Below are 19,986 nucleotides of genomic sequence, written 5' to 3'. Positions count from 1 at the left end.
TTAAGGTTTAAAAAACCCAGCAGCATCCCTGTGCAAAAACAGACTGAGTGTTTTGCTCTGGGGTGTCAGGTGCCCCCAGGACCCATAGGACTGATGCAGGTTGGCTCTCGTGACGTGGGTACCCGGAGAGTGAGTGCTTTTCCCCCTCTGACTAATTGCGTGGTTAAGGATGAAATACTCTGCTGCTTTAAACAGCAGTTCCCTAACTATATGTGGAGGAAGAAATCTATAGTTCCCCGAGCTGCCTGTAAATTCGGCAGGCTTAATAATTCATGTATGCCTTTGTGATTGCAGCCTACATTATATCTTTCTTTCATTACACGCTTCTTTATTGAATTTTAGTGGCATATATCAGTAGCCTCTCTACGCTCCCGTGGGAAGAGTTGAGCACAAAGTTTTGGGACGAGCTCTTTTCATTTACATGTGAGGAGGTGGAGCCTGAATCCGGTCTGTGTGACCCCACAGCATACTCAGGTGATGCTCAGCACGGCAGCTTGCAGTGCTGTATGCAATGCCCTGCTCTCTGCTCTGCAGACCCTTTTCCCCCCAGAAATGCTCAAGTTTACAAAGGAAGGGCTTCTGGAGATCCCACCTTTAGAGTCACAGCCACCAGCTCTGCCTCTCACCCTCACATGCAACTCTGCTGGCCCCAGAACTGTGCTGGTGATGCTCTGAAGCCATAAAGGAGGAGTTAACCGTAATTACAGAGCATTGCGGGGCACAAACACCCTCTAAATCCTCTCCAATTATGTGGTAGCACTTAATCTACAGGGAAACTGTAGTTTAAGAGCAAAAATAAATATGAGGGTTTTTTTGTCTTCAGCATGGGCACTGGTCATTAGTTTTGGAGGGTGATGGAGGACCTGGAGGCAGGGCATGGTAGGGGCTGTCAGATGGGGCTGTGTCCCACAGGGATTTGTTGAGAATTGCTGCTAGATCCAACCATACAAATGAGCTTTTAGCTGTTCCCATACCCAGGCTTGCCCAGCTCTGCTTTTCCTTTGCTATTCTCCTTTTTTTTGCCCATCCTAAATGGACTTCAGGTGCAAATGACTGTGAGATTGCTTTCTAATTACAGCTACGTTTAGCACCTGGATGGCAGGAGCTTGGTGTGGGGCTGTGGGGATCTGGTGGAGCATCACACAAGCAGGCAGTTTCTATCCTTCTCTTTCCCTCTCCATCAACCATGGCTTCTCCCACCTCTGTTCCTGGCATGCCTCTCTTTGCCCATCCTTGCACAGGGCTCATGGACGTAAGGCGCAGGACCACGTGGGCATCCTCCAGCAAGGAGAAAATCCAGCCCAAGAACCCAGATCCCTAGCGAATTCACCCCACCTGAACAGCACTGGCTTTGGGTCTCTCTCAGCCACGTGTGGGTTTTTTTTTTTCCCCTGTTTGCTCTCAGCACACAGCTCCAGGAAAGGCAGCAAAGCCTCGTGCTCGTGTATCTGCTGCTTGCTGTCATGTTTCATTAGTGTGTGAGCCATCCTGCTCCTCCTCGGAGCTGTGTGTGTAGCTGCGGTGGATGCGAATTACCCAGCACGGGATGCTCCCATCCCAGCTCCTCCAAAGCGCTGCCAACCGCTGCCCCTGCCCGGTGGTAGCGACGCAAATTAATGTGTGCAACACATCCATGTGTGCATCCAGAAGCCAGATGCGTGTGCAGGAGGCCATGCAGTGCATTTTAGGAGGGCAGTGTGATGCTCACCCCCAGCCCCACTGCAGGGCTCGGGCTGGTTTCTGCCATTGAGAAGACAACCAGAGCAGGGAAACGAATCGTGGACCTGCTGCAGAGACTTCATTTGATAAATAATGTATATAGAGTTTGCAGTAATAACCACTTTTTCTTCCGAGCCAGCCAGCCAGGCTGGCTTTGACACATCCTGGCTGTACTGTCAGATAGGTTAATCTGTTTTATTTATTTATTTTTTCCACCTCAGATGAGCTGCATGCATGTGAACAGAGAGGAGGTGGCAGCCCTGGCTCTGCACAGGGATGCTTGTGGCTGCCCCAGATCTGGGGCTGCTCCCCTCATCTTTGGCCTCAAGCAAGCACCCATCCCCTGCTGTCTGCCCACCTGGGCTCCCTCGTTCAATCCTGACACCACATCAAGGAAGAGTGAAACCCCCATTTCTACATCCCTCTGAAGCAACCAGAAACAATCAGTGCTTTGCACTGCATGGGAAACCAAGATGCTTTGGGAAGCAGCAGTGCCCCAGTGTGGACTGGCACTGAGGACCTGAGGCAGGCTGGGTTTTTATTGCCCTATAATAAGCAAGTACCTCATTAAGGAGTGGACGTAAATGCATAATGTAATTTTGCTGAGCCTGGAGCTGGTGCAGGGCATGGGAGCTTGGAAGCATGCCTGCTGGTCTGTCAGAGTTTGTAGGCTCCAGCTTGCTTCTGCTCACTTAAATTCTCCCACTAGCACCATGAGCACTGGGTTGGACTGTTTACAAGCCAGCACTTAAAATCAATTTTAAGGTTATTTTTTGGCTGAAGAGCTGCATGGAGATGCAAGTCTTGGGCTGAAGGAGACCCTTTGGTCGTGTGGCAGTGATGTGCCATACCCCTCGCGTTGTGTCACAGCCCATCACCATGTTGGCTCAGTTCCCTCCCCTTCCTCGGTCCCCAGCGCCCACATGCACATATGTGCAGTTGCCCTTTCCTGCTCGGAGAAAGCTGGTTCAGCACCTCTTGTTTCTCTGAATATGAGAGTCTTATCATTTTGAAGCCCAAATTAGCCACTGCCATCTGAAGCACACTTTCTTGCTGCCCTCCTCCGCTTTTGTTCCAGTGGATGGATAAATAACGGTAAACGATGCACTGTGGTCTAGGGCTTGCTGAACTGAGCAACGAGATTGCTTGGACAGCAATTACATCACTGTGGGAAGAGCCAAAAATATGCACGGAGCTGGAGCGCAGCAGTGTGAAAGGCAGGGATTTTTGGTTGCAGGAACTTGGGAGCAAACACCCCCTGATACCAGCTGGGAGCAGGGCAGCCAGTCAGATTCAGCAAACCCAACCCACTCATTGATGTGGACACAGACCGCTGCTCTCCCGTCTTATTACGCATGGCAAACAGGATGGGGGTCAGGGCAGGAGAGATGCTGCAGTGGATGGGTGCACCCGGGCCACCCGCTGAGCCTGCAAAATCTGCAGGAAAACAGGGTCTTGGACAGGGACGGGACCCAAGGGAGCAGATCTGCTCCCATCGCCTTCAACCCAGAGCTGCATTTGCAGCCTCCTGGTCATTGGGGTGGAGAGGGGATGGCCCTGTCCTCCATGGGGCTCAGGGACAGCTTAGGGTTGAGAACATGGCTTTAGTTTGTTGTATTTTTAATCCCAGTTCTGATGGTGCAATGTTAGAGCTTCTGCACACCCAAATGCTGACTCAGCCGGGGCTGGCATCCAGACCTACTGCTCTCTCCTGGTGCTTCTCTCTGCCAAGGAAGAAGATGTCTCGGGGCCATCAGTAGCAATTGTTTGCTCTCACCAATGTGATACCAGCTCCATCCTGCAAAGAGATGCTGAAGCGGGCTGAGCCTGAGGTGAGGACCCAACACATGCACAGCCCTGCACACACAGGCTGAGGGATGCTCATCCCTCTGCAGGGGCTGAGCACACCTCCTCTGAGCCTAAAAGAACCACTTTCTAATTTTGACAAGGTCAGCAACAAATCAGCATGGAGGCAGAAGCATCGTGGGTGCCTCTGGCAGTACCATTCCCAAAGGGGAGAGGAGAGGAGCACTGGGGCTGGCAGCAGCCTGTGCCTGCAGGATATGTTTGGCTTCCTGATTTTTGAATGGATGCTGATAAATTTTCCCCACTGCTTATCCACAGTGATGGCCTGGATCCACGAAAACCCCCCTGCTGTTTTGCCTGGTAAACCCTGGGCTGAAACGTTGGGGTCCAGCCCAAAGCTGGCTCCCAGCCACACCTGGAGCCTCTGAGTGGAGCTGTGGGGCTGCGACATATCCTAGTGTTACTCCCAACCAAACAACCATGGATGCCAAAAGTGGAGAATCCAACTCACAAATCCTTCCAAGACTTACGCTAAGATGTTAAAAAAAAAAAAAAAAAAACTTTGGGAAAATGTAACTTTGGTTGCATTTCTTTGCTTTTTTGCCCCCTTGAAAGCAATAAAGAGCTTAATAGAAAATGACTTTTTGTGGATCGCGCTCTATGAAATTGAGAGAGTTATTCACTCTGCCATAAAAAAATGTATTGACTTGTTAAAACCACTCTTAGAAAGAGCATCCCAAGCTGTTAAATCCTACAGGTTTCGAGGCAACGCTGCTAGCTGCATTGCTATTACATCTTGTAAGACCTGCCCACAGGGCACAGTTTCTCAGGAAACTTGAAGCACGTTCACTGGTACTTGGGCATAGCCAAGATAACACCAGTAACATCTCTTGCATACTGGGGATTTGATCTCCTTCAATTATTTTATTTATTTTTTTATCCTCTCTCCGGCAATTTCAAGGACTTCTTGAGCTTATGCCCAGATGCTGATACCCGGGTGCATGCAGAAGTTAGCCCTTGCCCCAGGGGATTGCCCTTAACTGGGAGGGGAGGTCCTGCTTGGCATCTCACTGCCCCAGCACCAGATCCGCTGTGTTTTTTCTTTTCCTCCAACTTCACTTTTGCACTTTCTCTCTATCCCGGCATCCCGAAAGGGAAATCACAGCCACTCATTTGCAAATGGGGCTGGTGTTGGTGGAAGACCTCAGCCCAGGCATTTCTCAGCCTGCACAGTATTGTCGCAGAGCTTAAGGCGTAATAAGGCCTCCTCCAAGCAGCTGAAAATGATCTATATTGAGGCTGATGGCACAAGGCATTGGTTCTTTCAGCCCCATGTCCCTGGTGCCTCCCCATGCACTGGCACGAGTGTTGCATCTTTCTCCTTTATTTCTTCTTATTATTTTTTTCTCTTGAAACTCTCTTGTAACCGTAACTCCTCTTTAAGGCACTACTTCTCTCCTTGATTTTCACTGCATGACACTGCTCACGATTTATCATTATTTACCAGGGCTGGAGTCTCTGGTGATGACACCAATGGGAAATTTTCATCAACTTCCCAGGGCAGCTGCAACTGGTCGGCCATTGAGGGATCTGCGCACGTGTCAGTCCTGGAGCCAGGCCGAGTTTCTCTTCCAATTTCCCCTCCTATTCTTCACCCTCGCTGCCTGTTTTCCCTTTGGGAGACCTGTTGCGGTGTATTGTTTCTTTTTCTTTTCTTTTCTTTTTTTTTCTTTTTTTTTTCCCTTTTATTTTTGTTACTGTATATAGCAGAGTTTGATCTGGCAGCCAGCCAGGGGACTTGCAATTGCTTTGTCCTTTGGTTGTGCTGGGTTATTTCAACTTCCAGTTTTTCTATTGAGAAACCGATTAAGACAAAAAAAGAAAAGTCACATCTTTAAGTGGAAGTGAACTTTTAGGTTATCTCGGAGGCAATCTCCTTAGCTCTTTTCTTTCTCGCTTTTCACCTTGATATTTTTTCAGTTGTTAGCTCTTTCATTTGCTCCTCAGGTGCTTGAGGCGTTTAAAGGATGCTTCTCCCTTCCCCAAGCAGATGCCACTTTGAACCCACCAAATCCTACCCCTGGAAGCAGAGGCAGAACAGCAAAGGTTGTAGCATTGTGGTCATGGTGGCTTGCCGACTAAGTGAGGAGTTATTGCCCAGAAAATGCCAACAAATGGCAAGAAAACATGGGACTTTCCTCCTTAGGTTTAGCAAGGAACAGGGAGCAGCTGACTTGGATGTGGGCCACACTGGTGGACTGCGTTGGTGGACCAGCCCTCATGCCAGTCAGAAAGGGGGGGGTGGCAGAATGTGAGGGGCTCTTCAAACCTTGGGTGTCTCATTACCCAGTGGTAATGGAGCCTTCAACTCCACCAACACCTCATGGGAGGGCAATACAGCAGGGTGGAGCCGTTCTGTTCTTGGGGCGTGTTAGGGCAACATCTCATTTCCAATGATGGAAAAAGCTGCTGGAGAAACTGCTACTCTGGCTTTGATTTGAGCTAATAGAGCAGAACTGCTTGGGAAAAAAAAAAGTGGGAGGTAATTTCGGGAAATAAATCACAAAATAATGGAGTGCACGGTGCCAAGAGAAAGGGAGCGAGAACAGCAGAATGAGGATAATGGTCTGCAAAAAAAAAACACTCCGGGAACCGGTAGGTGACATCTCCAGGGAAGATAATCTGAGGGATAAAGAGAGCAGGGAAGCTGGCAATTACGTAAAGTGACTGCATTAGGGGCACCAAAACAAGCCATCTTGGTGCGGAGGGACAGGAGGAAGCTGGCTCAGAGAGCTGGCAGACGTGAGGCCCTAAAGGAGTTGCAGAGAAAGGGAAATGAAAACAGGGACCCCAGCGATGAGGAGAGCAGAGCAGATGCACAGATACAGGCAGAACAAGCTCCAGCAGGCCTGCAGTTTAGTGGCTGTGGAAAACTCATTTGTAAGTGCATGGGAAGGAGAACGAGAGCGAGGGAGAGCCCAAGCTCTTTGCTTCTTGAATGGAGGAGGAGAACCAAGAGTCGTAGTGTAGGAACCCGGTGTAGGCTGTGCTTCAGCCCTCCCTCCCATCCAGCTCATTAGGACAAAATAATCACACTGGGCTCCAATCCAGCCCGGAGGAAAACATCCTCCAGGGCATTCAGAGTCAAGAGTGCTCATGTCGGCAGGGCATGCCCTGAGCTGCCTTAACAGAGCTAACCCAACCTCTGGGGCATGCCAGGTTTCTCCAAGTCCTGCAGAAGCACAGTGGTCTGGGAGCACCGTGGTGGGGCTGCACAACGAAATCACTTGCAGGATCTCAAAAATGGCCATTAACGGGACCGAAGGAAGGGCCGGGGACCTTGTGCTGAGCTTCAGGAGGAGGTGAGGAGCAGTCTGCCTGGCATGTGGGTGAATCAGATGCTCTGCCTCGTCCCCTGCAGCAGTGCCAGCGTTGCTGTGAGCTGATGAGCTCACTCATGTGTCTGTCCCAGCCAGTCACTGCCACCCAGTGCAGCCCACAGGGACCAGCCCTGCCCTGTGGCCGTGCTGCAGCCACCAGCTCGTCCCAGTCACCGTCATCTCCACTGCCGGCGCTCCTCATCTTCATCCATGCTGTGGGCTGCCCCCTGTCCCTGTCTCTTGGGTTCAGAGACCTGAAGCAAACCTCAGGGCTTGCTCAGGGCTTATTTTCCATGTCCTCTGCCCATCACCTCCGTGCTGCGTCCCTGAGGACCACGGTTCTGCCGTGCTCTTTGCCTGTCTGCATTTGTCTTGGTGGTTGACCCCTTCAGTTGATATTAGCCTCCCGGTCACCTCCACCACTGCCTGTCACAGCCAATTAGAAATACAGTCCTCTCTGCATCAGGGCCCTCCTTAAACCAACCATCTCTTCTACCTGCTGCAGTCCTCACCTCATTATAACTCCATTACCTTTAACAACAACTCCATTACCATCCATTATCTTTCTTATCATCTCCTTTACAAGGCTGTTATCTGCACCTCCTCCTCTCCAGCTATCCCCTCCTCAATTACGGTTCCATTATCTTTATTACCACCCCATTAGAGTCATAATTATTCCCATTACAATTCCAAGATCTGTGCCTCCATCCAGACACCCCGTTGTCTCCAGCAGCCCCATTACCACCACCAGCACCGCTCCTCGTTGCCTCCATTGGGTATCACGGTAATTGCCACCCTCCCTGCATTCCTAATCATCCCCACGCCGACGGCCGTCTTTTAATTATTTTTCATTACAGTTTTATTGTGTTTTGCTGTTATTACTTCCTTTACCAGCCATTCTGCTGGAGTGCTGTGATTGGAATTGGTACCTGGGTGGGAGCTGGTGCTCAGGTCCATGGCGTTATGGCACTACACTGGCTTGCAGTGGCCCTGAGTGGGTATCTTCACCCAATCCTCTGTCATAATTCCAGATTTTCACCTCTGCTAAAGCCTAATTACTGACACTGTCCTCCTGCCAGCCTCCTGCTCATTCCCACTGCAGCTCCCTGATGGGCACGGCCCCTTCTCCAGCCACCAGAGCCCCCCTCCTATCCAGGCAGAGCAGCATCCCCCGTCCTCTCTGATTTCCCATACAGAACAGCTGGCAATGGCTCCAGGTACAGTTTAATCTCTTCATTAACCCCATTATTTTGGGGGAAGAAGTGTTTTACTTGCAAAAGAAACTTTCCCATATGCCCTACGTTCCCAAATTCCCATGGTGCATCCCTGAGCACTGCATCCCATTGGTGCCCCGCTCCGTGTGGCTGCTGTGCTTTGGGCACTGCCAAAACCACCCGCCTGTGACCACGGCACCAACACCTTCCCAAAGCCACCCCATTCACTCAGGAATGATGCTGGAAGGCTCTTCCATCAGCACTGATAGGAGGGAGAATTTCTTGCTCGGCATCAGCACCGCACCTGCATTTTTTTGGGGTCTGGCGATGCTGTATCTCTCTGAATCTCATGGGAACGGCTCAGAGCAGAGCAGAATTCCTCCCATCTCCCCGGGTGGGAGGAATGGGGGGGAGCCGGGCAGGGGCAGGGCACTGTGCTGAGAGCACTGAGCTGGAGCGCTCAGCCCGTGGGCGCCTCGGCAAAGGAGGATGAGGAATCGGAGCGATTACAGAGTCACAAAATCATCAGAGGACGGGGAGACCGCCTCGCTGGAGAGATGCGGGGAGCTGAGCCTGCCCAGTCCATCAGGGAGATTGAGAGGTGGCTTCGTTTGTTCCCCTAAGAACTGTCAAGGCAGGGAAACACTAAAGAAGATGCTACACTAAAGAGCTCCTGAGCGCTGAGAGGAAAGCAGAGCAGAGCAGAGCGAGGAGGCAGGGACGAAAGGCAGCGGGGCTGGGAGATGGATGCGGGGATGCCCGCTCCGTGTGTGGGCAGCTCTCGGTGGGGCCGACGGGCCCACCCCGCTGGGATCGTGGGCGCTGGGTAATTAAGGGCCGGCGGGTAATTAACGCTGCGGTGTGAGCCGCGGTTTCGATCAGGTTGGAATGCCCCGGGGTTATTTCCCACGATCGATGCGCGTCATAAATAATGTATCCCGCGGTGGGGCGGGAGGGGGCGGGGGGGAACGCTGCCTTTCGTTATCAGATGCAGAGCTCCGCGTGGATCGGCGGCGCTGGGAGGGAGCACGGCTCAGAGCAAAGGGTGAGAAAGGGGAAGAAATACATCGAGGAGGTTTGGCTAATTCCAGCTCTGCCGAAGTGGGCTAAAGGGAGATGGCGCAGCTCTTGCTTCTGGACTGAGATAGGGTGGATATAACAGAGGGTGGAAGGGGATTTGGGAGTCAGGGGGAAGGATTTGGATGGATGGGGGAGCACCAGGAAGGAGCCCAACTCCCTGGCTTTCAGCTTCCATCCGGAGCCACAGGTTGCCTCTCGCCAAGCATCAGCTGGGCTTGCCTGAGCAATTATTACCTGGCTGCCACCACGGCTACTGCCTGCCCCATCTCAAAACTACATTTATTACTGTTATATCCTAGATGAAAAGCAAGGAAGTGGCAGTATGGTGCCGAACGCTTGCAGGGTTCCAATAACACAGCTGTTAATCCAGAGTTTGTGCCACCAGTGCTCACGGGGAGGGAACGCCTGGGGGATTTTTTAAATGACATGAAAACTCTTTGGCCAGGTCGGTCCATAACTTGGCTCCATTTTCTATCTCCTGCTCTGAGTTGGCTGCCAACCCATCATCAACCCTCCAAGTGCTCTGGGAGAAAGAATTGGGACCCAGTGCATCTCAGTGCAATTGTGGTGCCTTTCCTTGTCCTTCTATTTCCAAAAATCAGAGATCTAGAGCTGGCCTGGCGGGGACAGGGCTTTCTGGTCCCCTGGGCTGCAGCCCAGATGGCATGCACAGATTAGTGCAGCCTCCAGGGCCACCAATCCCAGGCAGTTTGGCAGGGCTGAATTCCCTCCAAATGACAAAAATAAATAAAATCTCTCTGCATTAAATGCCGGGAAGACCATGAAAGAGCTGTGTACACAATGAAAACAAATACGTGGTTAAATAACCTCTCCAACAGTATTTCTCTACAATGCCTCTCTAAATAACGCAAAGTGAAAGGCTTGCTCAGCAGTGATTAACTTCAGTTCAGGAAGATGGTCTGTATCAAATCGTTACCGTCAGCTGATTAAAAATGAATTAAACCTAATGGAAAACAATTCCCAAAACATCATCTCCCCTTTCAAATGCAATTCCCAAATACAAATAATAGCAGACCCTATGGAAGGAGGTACCTGGAGAGCCCGAGGATGCAGCTGTTGATGGGACCAGGCGTAGGGGTTGTGGGGGCAAAGGGGACACCGATAAGGGTGAAGCAAAATAACTCAACCTGGAGACAGCTCTGCCTTGAGAGGACATTTATTTCCAAGCTGCCTATATGAAACAAGGGGAAGGACCGCAGCTAATTTAGCATCATTTGTCTGCTTGGCATCTGGTAAAGGTCTGAAGGATCAGGAAGGACAAGCAGGTGGGAGAGACCCGCGCTTGTGCCAGGCTTTGGCATGGTTTCTAATTCCTGCCAATCAAGCATAGCCAGCTTTTAATTGCCGCACTCCATGTGAGTCCACTAAATGGCAACGCTTCAAATATCGCTTCTCACGGCAGAATTTTTTTTTAAGTAGTTCCAGTTTTCTTATTAATATATTTTTTTTGATCAGCGATTTCATATTGGTTGTTGGGTCCCGTCATCGATCCCCTGTTTTGGAGTGACCAAGAGGCATCCCTTTGAGGGGTGTGCCAGGGGAGGATTAGGTTGGACAGTGGGAAGAATTTCTTCATGGGGAGGGTGGCCAAGCACTTGGAACGGGCTGCCCAGGGTGGTGGAGTGCCCATCCTTGGAGGTATTTAAAAGACATGTGGACATGGCACTAAGGGACATGGGTTAGCGGTGGGACTTGGTAGATCAGGCTGATGGTTGGACCTGGTGATCCTGAAGGTCTTTTCCATTACCTAAGCTAGAGCAAGAAAGGAAAAACACCCCCAGATTTTTGGGGGTGATGCATCCTTCACCAATACTGTGCTGGTGATCCAGCTGTGATATCCCCACAGGTCTCCCAAGTGAGCTCAATGGAGAGTATAGGTCTTGGGGTAGGGCTGGGAGCCTGCTGGCAGGATTTCTGCTTCTTGGACACCAGTCCGCACTGTTACAAAGCAGAGTCTAATTACCAAATCTAATTACAAAGGGGAGTAAATCACCTGGATTTTTCCTTCTTTTTTTTTGAGCTTTTGGAGAGTGCTTTTGGAGATATCATAAAAAAGGGTAATTGACAATCGAAGGGAGCCCGTCATCCTGACACATTAATAACAGTCTATTTTAAGCCACCAAGAACACGACTCAGCAGGTTGGGAAGTTGTAAAACCATCACACAATGCTCTGCCTCTCTTCCCATTTGTGCCCCCTGAAATCAGCAGAAAACCCAAATAGTAGTGCTAACAGCAGCACGTATGTATGCATCTATATGCACACCCAGCTCTTATATATCTATACACTGGCACAGGGTTTGGGGTTTGCCAACAGTGACTTTCTCCTGTGTCATCCCATGGTGCATCCCAGCTGGGTACCACTGCTCTTGCCTCACAGAAGCATCCCTGCCTGGGGTCTCTCTGTACCCTCTTCTTCTCTTCCCACAAGCAAAGGAAGCCTGTGCCCAGTCCCCCATATTTGGGGACAACTGGGACCCTGTCCCCATCCTCTGTGCCCCCAGCTCCCGGGAATGCTCTTGTCTCACTGCCTATTCACCCATCATCACTTCCATGCTCTGTTTATCCTGCACTCTTCATTCCCCACAGATCCTCTGTCACCACTCCCTCACTCTCTGGGTTGGAGCACCGCCTATTTATACTTTTAACCTTCATCTCTCTTTCCTCTGCCTCTTTGATCTGCCCATCAATCTTGCCTGCAGCCTCCGTCACACCCAGCCCTGTGTCCCCAGCACCACGCACTCCCTCAGAGATGTGCCCATCTCCTCATGTGTCGGGATGTGGTGGGAGATGAAGGCACAGGACCTCAGCATCCCTAGGGAATGGGCTGGGACACCCTGCTTTGCACAAGTTCCTTCATTCCCATGCACCAAAATGCTCGGAACCTCGGCTGTGGCATTTTGGGGTGCTTGCCCTGGGGCCTGGACCCCTTCCAGCCACATATGGTGGGCACAGCCAAAAAACCCACGCATGTGCACGGATTGAACCCAACCATGGGCTGCTCAGCAAAATATTTGGGCGCTCATTTTTGCCAGGGTTCCCCCATGCCCTATCCCATGAAAAGGTCTTTTCTTGGTAGAGCGTTACCAACAAACAAGAGGCTCTTGCAATGGGGACGTGGTGCCAGGGAGGATAACAGCAGTCAGGACAGGTCCCACGGTGCTCCCACTCCTCACGTCTGGGATAGGAGCTGAGGCATTTAGGAAAGCAGCTGCAGAAGTGATGGGAGGGGAGAAAGCAAAGCAGAGCTTCTCCAGAGCCTCACCAGGTGCATTATAAGGACGGGGAGAGAAAGCACCATTAGGGACGCAATGCCTACAGCAGGAATTTACTCACAGCCACAGGTAGTTAATGGCTCGATTTGTACCGCAAAGCCCCGGAGGTGTATCTCTTTTCATTCCCTAGGTGTCCTGTTTAACACAGCCTCGTGAATTATTAATCTTGCTGTTTGTGCTCCTTGCTCCGGTGCTGGGGCGTTCCCCAGCTTCACGGGATTTAAATAAATAGCACCGTGGACTTTCCTCTAAGCAGCCTTGTTATGAAGCCACTGGTGCCAGCCTGCAGTGCAGAACTGCGGTCCAAGAAAGCACAGTGGGAACAGGAAGCCCACTTGAGCTCGAATCCCTCGTCGCTTCCAACCTGGGTCAGCTGCGCTGCTGGATGACACCAAAGTGGACACGAGACCATCAGATCCATTAGCCAGGGTCTAATTACAACCTCTAATTGAGGCCTCTTTAATACAGTGATCTCATGGGACAAGTCACAAGACGACAGAGAAGAAATAAAGGGAAGAAAAGTTTGGCAGAGATCTGCAGCACCACGAGCAGACAGGTGCCTGACCAGGACCCCCAAAATGAGGGGCAGGGGCAGCATTACCTATAGGGGTTCCACCGGGGCCAGGTAGAGCATCATCACATCACCACCCATTTCCATGGAAGCCTGCCCTGCCTGGCATGAGTTTAAGGGAATGGCCGCCTTCCCATCACCTTTCTCCTCTCTGCACTCTCCCGTCAGCCCTTCCCCACGCAGCTCTCCCCTCCGTTCCCTCTCCTTATCTCAGCCCCTCTCATCTCCCAGCCTTTGTGCCGCTGTCTGTCTCTGCTCCAAACCCTCCTTATCTCCACCTCTCCCTGCTCCAGCTCTGTTTACATCACTAAAACACTTGTCCAGGTCAAACACGTTTCCCTGATAAACACATTTCCATTGATTGCTGGGAAGAAAATCCTCCAGAGCAGCAGATTCTGCACTCTGGGGATCGATAACGAAAATTCCCTTTACCCCAGCCCTCTCCATCCCACAGCCTGCGGATGTGGGACCTTCAGGGCGATTTGGAGGGAGCCAAAAGGAGAGGGTGGCGGGGACCTACCTGTTGGTGGGGTCACTCCAGCCACCACCAAGTGGAGGTGGCAGATGTCCCCCAGCTGAGCCCTGGGGTGTGTGAGCAGCCCTCGGTGTGGTCAGCTAATGCACTTGCAAGTGGGAAGCTCATGCATTTCCACAGCGAGTGGTTTAGCTGTAAATCCGCAATCGATAAGGAGAAATTTAACGGGATTAAGCCTTCTGCTTCTGCTGCTGAGGAGATGCTCCCCACCAGGGTTCCCTCTCCCAGGCCGCTGCCATGGGATGAGACGTGGCCATGGGCACCATGGGGACCACCGCCACCTCCCGGGTGCTACAGGGAAACGTTGGTATAAAACCACCCAGGTGTAATGCACTGATGGAGCCCTTCCCAAGGGTGAACCCACTCCATGGATATGCATGGGATTGGGGGGGGGGAGGCTCTGCTCCATGCCCCCCTCCTGGCTGCACGCCCATGGTGCTGCCCAGCCCCTGCCCTGCTGGGATGGCTTTTTAAAATTGGATTGTGACAAACATTTAATGCCTAATAGAGCTCACACTGGCACAGTTAATTAAGGATGTGACTAATCCAATTCACTCGTGGGAGCGCGGGAGGAGACGAGCAGCAGCGAGCGCCTGCATGGGGGGCAGTGGAGGGGAGGGATCCGGTTGGGGAATGATCAGCTCAACCCCTACTGCCGTTCCTTTTACTCTTTATAAATGATGAAGAGGGGCTTTTCTTTCCCTGTTTTTAGTTTCCCCCTTCCTCTTGGGTGGAAGCCGAACACCATGGGCTCTGCGTGAGCATCCCTGCTGCGGGTGGGATGCTGAGACCCCAGAGCATCCCCGCACCCGGGCACGTAGTGCCGGCCCAGCCAGCTGTGCCAACATCTGTATGCCTCTCACTCCTTGTCCCCCCGGAGTTTATAAATAAAACAAACAGAGTTATTTTGGCCCCGTGGACAGGGCTGTCTCCCGCAGCACAGAGCTGCTCTTTCTCCAGCCCGAGTTCATTGTTATTCCCCAGCTGAGAACAGGACACGGATTGAGTGAGGTCCCCATCTGCAGCGGGCAGCCGGAGAGAGACTCTCTTCATATTAGTGCCTAATGCAATAAATAGCGCTTTTCAATGAAGCTGAGAGAGAAACAAAAGCCCAGAGTGGGGAAGAGAGCACAGCAAGGCTGGGGAGGGAGAGGGATGGGGCTGGGACAGGAGGATGGAGATGGATGGCGGATAGAGGATGGAGGTGGAGGTGGAGATGGACTGAGGATAGAGGACGGAGGGGGAGATGGAGAATGAAGGTTGGAGATGGAAGATGGAGAGGGAAAATGGAGGATGGAGGGGAACAGAGGACTGTGAAGCTTTATGATCCAGTACTGGGCCCTACTCTGGGTCCAGCTTTCCCATTTGCTGGACTAGGAAGGCAATGCATCCCCACGCATGCCAGCCCAGGCTGGACAAATGAGGCAATGCTGATCCTGAGCAGGACACCGACACCCATGCCTCCCTCCAGCAGCCTTGCCTTGAGCATCTTCAAAGCCACCTGTTCCCTCGCATGAAGCTGGGTTCAGATGTTGGATTCAGCAAGCAGCCAAAGCCCTGCAGAAGGCAGCAGTGAGGGAAGGGCAAGGAGCAAGGCTGGGTGGTTGTTTGCAGGGATGCAGCAGCAATGCAACCTCTTGCACCCTGGAGACCCCTCCAGCACCATCCTTGCAGGTAGGACAGCATGTTCTCAACTCCAGCATCACCATTCAGCTGGTGCCACCGCAGCTGGGTGCCAGGGACACTGGCTGTGGCTGGGAAACGTGCCGTACATTAATCTTTGTTCCCCACCATTAATCTTCATTAACACAAAGCTAACATGGGGAAACAGCACTTTAGCAAAACGATGGATTCACACCCAATTTACTGTCTCTGCACCCTAGTGGGGCTGGCATGCTGCCACACACACAGGGACCATCCCAGCCTCTGTTGATGCGGGGATGCTGCATCCCCAGGCAGCACCAAAGATGCTGCCCATGGGGGCAGAGCCACCAAAACCACACGAGCCATCCTGGTTTAGCTGCCGGGAGGGGTGCACATCAGTTATTAATGAGAATTACACAGAGGGCTCATCCCTTCTGCGGCTGGGAGTCCCCTGAGGCGTTCCTGCCCTGTCCCCTTGTAGGAAATAATTACTGAAGTTAAAATTATTTACTGAATGAAGCAATTCTTTGAGTGCTATCTCAGAACAGGTTGTCTGGTTTGCTCTGTTCCTAGTGCTACATAATAGATTAGCTGGGTAATTACAGCTGAGTTTAAGGCTTGTGCTTTGCAATGGGATTTTCTTGGATATCTCGGGGCGAGGGGGTCCCGTTATTGCCAGCTCGAGCAGTTCTGGTGGACACCCCACTGCACCCGAAGGGAAAACAGCCCGATCGATCCCAATCAATCCATGTTTAATTAGCAGCCGGGAGCCCTGGCTGGCTAACTTGAAGGCAGGCAGCCTCTGATGCAGGGCTGTGCTTCTGCTCAGGGATGCGCTTCAGTAGTCGAGCTTGTTTTCAGATATTTCTGCTGATGAACATGATTTCAGCAAGAATAAATGGAAGAGGTTCACTGTGCAGTGTTTCCATTTTGAAAAGGATGCTTTGGGACAAAAATGGGTTGGAGACAAGGACTGCAAGATCCAGGATATCCTCACCCTTCTTGCTCACCCACCCATCCCACTCCATCTCCTGCTCTGCACACTTGGCTCTGCCCAAATGCATCCCATTGACTCGGTAGATGGCCTCCACCAAAGGACATCTCTACACCTGAAGGTCTCTGCATGGCACTTGCCAACAGTGGAGGTAATTTTGAGGTCTCCTATGGGGATGAGAGCAGGATCTACGTATGCTCCCAGAGGCAAGAGTCTCAGAGAGCATGTACAACCTCTGCTGCCCTTTTTGCTGAGAATTCTTGGGGTCTGGGCCCCTTTATGCCCACCATCTGCTCACAGAACATGGGGAGTTTGGGAATTCAGGTCCCCATGATGTCCCCCACAGCAGAAAACCCAGCAGCAACCATCTACGGGATACCAAAATGACCACTGAGCACTGCCAGGTGCACACCTGGAGAAAAAGACCAAAACTCAACTGAAGAGCAAGGATATTTCTATAAACATCCTTATAGCAAGAGCCTGAACAGCACCTCACAGCAGGACCTTGGTTCTGCTCACCACCTAAAGGCAGCAAGCATCACTTGGACCTATCTATAGCGGGAGACGCCCAATCAGGTCCTCTTGGGATGCTAGAGGCCCACCAGAGCTAGGGTAGCGTTGGGACAACTCAAGCAATGGCCCAGCCATCTCCCAGCACAGGGTTGGGTGCTAGCCTGGCCATGTCTCCATCCCCTGCCTGGTTTTGGAAGCAGGCAGCTCCTGGCACCTCTAGCCCTGCCATTTTCAGCTCCCCCTGCATTACCAGAGAGGAGGAATGTTGGTGCTAGTGGAAGTGCAAGGCTTTGACATTGCAAAGTGACAAGGAGCAAAGTGTGTGTGTGAGGGGAAGGAAAGATCAAACAATTACCTGGGGGCTCATCAGGAAGCTGCTACAAGAGATTGCGAGGGGTAATTATAAAGGTAAAGTGAAGGATTTTGAAATCAAGCTCTGAGATGAGCACAAGGAGGCAGGGGGACTTGGAAGAGGCAGGAGAGCAGGGAATGGGACAGTCCTGCACTGAGCATGGCTCTGCCCCATCCTCTGCACCCAGGTCAGTACACTCAGGAGCTCCTGTCGCTTCATCGTATTTGCGGCCCTTGCCACTAAACGTCTCCATGCCTGCTGTCCTGCCAAGCCCAGCACCACAGATGTCACCTCACCAGGGCTGAGCGGAAGGGATGGCTCACCCCTTGACCTGCTGGCATCATTAACACAGCCCAGGGCACCACCCAGCTTCTTTGCAGCTGGCTCACTTTCATTGTGGTGTTCACCACAACTACCAGGCTCAGTTCTCCATACGACACCTGGGCAGGCTCCCACTGCCCATCCCAGGGTGGGATTTCTCCAGCTACCCCAAACTTTGGTAGAGTTAAACTTTGGTATTCAGAGAATACCACAATAAATCAATCTGTGCAACTGAGACAGAACTGCCAGTTGAGGTCTAGAGCAATCACCCTCCAGGTCAAGGAACCAAGGAGCCCTGTGGCACAGACCTGCACAGCTCAGACCCTTGGCAGTGCCTGTCCTTGTGCTCCACAGAATCATAGAATCATGGAATCCTTTGAGTTGGAAGGGACCTTAAAGGTCACCTAGTCCAACTCCCCTGCAACGAACAGAGACAAAGACGATGGTGGGGCAGGGACATTGTAGACTGTGGGATGACAGTGTTGGCTTTCCTGCTGGTGTTACAGCAGCTGCTTTTGGTATGGGTGGTGCTGCAAGAACCCCAGCATGGACCCAGGGGGGCTCTGCCATCAGAATTGGACTCAGCATCCTCATCCTTCAGCTTCACTGTGAGGCTGGGAACTGTGCAGGGAGCCACAGCCTCCTCCCCTGATTTTCCTTCTCTTTTCCTTTTCTCCCATCCTTTTTTTTTTTTCCTTTACATCCCAGCCTGCTGCTCTCTGGGCAGAGGGTTTGGAATAGCTCATAACACAGCTGGGGGCACCCGACCCTGCACGGCCCCTGTGCCACACCAGCGGGGACAGCGAAAGGCGGCATCTAATGACATTGACATTTCATTTCTCATTATAGACACAATTAAAAGCAGAGCGGATTATGAGCGGCTGCCACGCCATGTCACCCTGCTGCCGGCTTTATCCCTTCTGCTTGGGCAGCTCCGTCAATGAATCGACTCCTTCCCCCACCGCGCTGATGGCTCCTTTCTGTTTGTTTATATAACACGCTCAAACGTCCACTTTGCACCCGCACGCCTGTACTCGCTAATGAACATTTGCTCGGTGCTCATCGCATTCGCCACGCTCTCCCGGAGGACGCTGGGGGCTGCGGGAGCCCGGGGCCCTCTCTGCTTCCCCTGCCCACCCCACACTGCTGCTCCCTGCCTGGTACGGGCGCACGAGCCGGGGATGGGCACGCTGGTCCCAGACAGCACACAGACCTGGCTAAAGCTGGGATGCTCAGCTGGGCAGCATCCCCCGTTGGGCTCAGCATCCTCCTCCTCCCAGGGCAGATGCTTTCTGCCAGGAGCTCTAACAGGTACCCGTTAACAGAGCGTGCCTAATTAATCCGTGCCTCGGCAGCTCCCACGCATCGCTCTCCCCGCCGGCTCGGCAGCAGGAACCTCGCCAACAGCGCTCGCTCCCCGCTCGGGAGCCGCTGCTCAGCGCGCATCCCGCAGCTCCCAACCGGCCCCCGGCAGCGCACCCCGCGGGCAGGAGAAGGGCACCGGGGGGTGGGGGAGGGACACGGAGGAAAAAGCCCTCCGGAGCTCGGCGCGGGGTGCCAGCGGGGCTCTTTCCTCTATTCCGTATTCTCCAGCTCCGCGAAGCGTTGGGGCTGTTGTTTAAACCCCTGGGTTTTTGCTCGGAGCGCTACAGAAGCAGCTCCAAACCCGCAGATTTGCCCCCAAACGGTACGTGCCTCCATCTAGCTGCCACCGGGGTATTCCCGAGCGAGCAAGAGGGGAAGGAAAATCTCCTTCAAACTTTAACCAGAACGCGGGGATGCGGGCAGCTCGGCGCAGCCTGGGAGGGCTGCGGGGCGGAGGGGGAGGGCAGCTCGGCGGGGCTGGGTGCGGAGGGCAGCGCTGCGCAGGGGCTGCTCCCTTCCCGCCCGGGGACGGCTGCGGCTGGCACGGCCCCGCCGGTACGGGCACGGCGCTGCTCGGGGCTGCGCCCGGCGCCGGGGAAAGGGGAAACAGGAGCGGGGAGTGGAAAGGAGCATGAAGGGGAGATGGGGAGAGATCGCGAGCGAGCCCCCCAGCACTGCCTGCGAGTACGCAGCGAGATGCGTTCCCCCTCCTCACCCCACATGACGCAGGGGCCGAGAGCCCAATTTCTTGTAGCCTCATACCAGCAACAAAGGGAACTTGCAGAAAGTGCGGGCACCTTCCTCCCGAAAGCACAGCCCTTCGCGGACGGCCGCCTCCCCCAGCTCCCAGCCCCGCTCCCTCCCGCGTCGCCCCGCAGCGCGGAGAACCGCAACGCGGAGCTGTCCGCGGTGCTGAACGCACTCACCGGGCCGGGCCGGGCCGGCGCCTCCTGCCTCCAGCCGCCTCCTCCTGCCTCCTGCTGCCTCCTGCTGCCTCCTCCTGCCTCCCGCCGCCGTCGGGTTGGAAGTGGGGCGTCCCCGCTCCGGGGGGGTCCCCGGGCTCGGCCTGGCGCCTGCCTGGCGCCGGCAGCCCGCTGCCTGCTGTGGAGGAGCGGAGCGACCCCGGGACTGCCTCGCTGCCGCTCCCTCCTCTGCTTAAATTTCAGCGGCTTGGCTTTTTTTTTTTTTTTTTTTTTTT

At 53.1% G+C, this 19,986-nt stretch overlaps 1 long non-coding RNA gene across 1 annotated transcript; it reads left to right on the top strand.

The window, feature by feature from the left end:
• LOC110402415 lies at positions 9,077-9,967 on the top strand. The gene is made up of 2 exons (XR_002441075.1): positions 9,077-9,164; positions 9,645-9,967. It is a non-coding gene; the product is annotated as an uncharacterized LOC110402415 (long non-coding RNA).

This window comes from Numida meleagris, chromosome 7 (assembly GCF_002078875.1).
Source record: "Numida meleagris isolate 19003 breed g44 Domestic line chromosome 7, NumMel1.0, whole genome shotgun sequence".
Classification (NCBI taxonomy): Eukaryota; Metazoa; Chordata; class Aves; order Galliformes; family Numididae; genus Numida; species Numida meleagris.
This window is presented reverse-complemented; position numbering and strand designations above follow the sequence as displayed.